This window comes from Wasmannia auropunctata, unplaced genomic scaffold, assembly GCF_000956235.1.
Source record: "Wasmannia auropunctata unplaced genomic scaffold, wasmannia.A_1.0 LD336078.1, whole genome shotgun sequence".
NCBI lineage: Eukaryota > Metazoa > Arthropoda > Insecta > Hymenoptera > Formicidae > Wasmannia > Wasmannia auropunctata.
Window position 1 is genome coordinate 109,775 of NW_012026812.1, and position 1,158 is coordinate 110,932.

At 41.7% G+C, this 1,158-nt stretch overlaps 1 protein-coding gene across 1 annotated transcript in view; it reads right to left on the bottom strand.

Annotated features, from left to right (window-relative positions):
• LOC105449066 overlaps nucleotides 1-1,158 on the bottom strand; it is a 37,051-nt gene that overhangs the window by 2,710 nt on the left and 33,183 nt on the right. The window lies entirely within an intron of this gene.

Here is a 1,158-nt window from a genome sequence, read left to right on the forward strand (position 1 = left end):
TGTGTGTGTGAAAAGGAGAGAGAGAGAGAGAGAGAATGTAAACGCGCATGTTTATGCGCGCGTGTAGTCAGCTGATCGTCGCGACGGTCCCGCGTACCGCCTGCCGGCGGACAGTAAGTTGCGCCGCCCCTGTCTACCATCCGTACGCGGCCCGTAATTTGCTAACTATTTCTCGTTATAATTTGAAAACTAAGCTTCGGACAAAATTTTTGTAAAGGAAAAATCGTCTTAGAATTGAGTTAAGAATACGTCTTTTCAGGGACACCGGGGTTATTCTGATTCACCCTGTATATGTAGTCAAAGGTTGTCATCACATCAATCAATCGATATTGTTGAAATTGATAAGTAGATAGTGGTCCGGGATAGAGAAGGTCAAACTCACTTGTTTGTCACGTGTTTGCTTAACAGAAAATGTATTTATTCGACACGTACAAAAAAGAAAGGCCCTATGCTTTCTCTGTTCTAGAGAATATATAAAATGAACAAAAGAAAAAAACCGTTTTACAAAATAACACTTTTCTTAGCTTTACTCATCTGGTACGCAGATTATCTCTTATCTCTCGCACGACAGTCGGCTGATCAGCTGGACTCTCTCACACACGCTCACACGCTCTTATACTACAGGTGTGCACACCGCGGCGGTCGCTCGGGAAAAGGGAAGATTCTTTGGTCTGTGTTAGCGCGACACCGCAGCACCTCGCGCTCGTTACCAACTAAGCCAATACGGCCAACACCGGCACAGGAATTACTAGCTGCTCTAGTTATATTTTAACAGATATATACAGGGTGGACCATTTTAATCCATCCAGTCGAATATCTCGAAAAATAAGCACATTAGGAAAAAATGTTTTAGACAAAAGTTGTAGGGCTTCGAGGGGGACATAAGATGATAACATTGGTTTGACCCTGAGTGGCGTCGTCAAGGTCAGGACAAGGTCACTTTGATTTTTTTAAATGAAACCCCTAATTTTTCATTACATGTTCTTATAGCACGCCTCGAGAACTTTCCAAAACACATAAATAAAATATTTTTTTATAAAATAAATCTTGAGTTATAAAGCTTGAAAGTTGGAGTACTGTCGGTATTAGCATCATCCAAGGTGTCCAAACACTAGCTAAAGATGGCCAAGGACGTTGGCCTTTATCAATGTCATGACT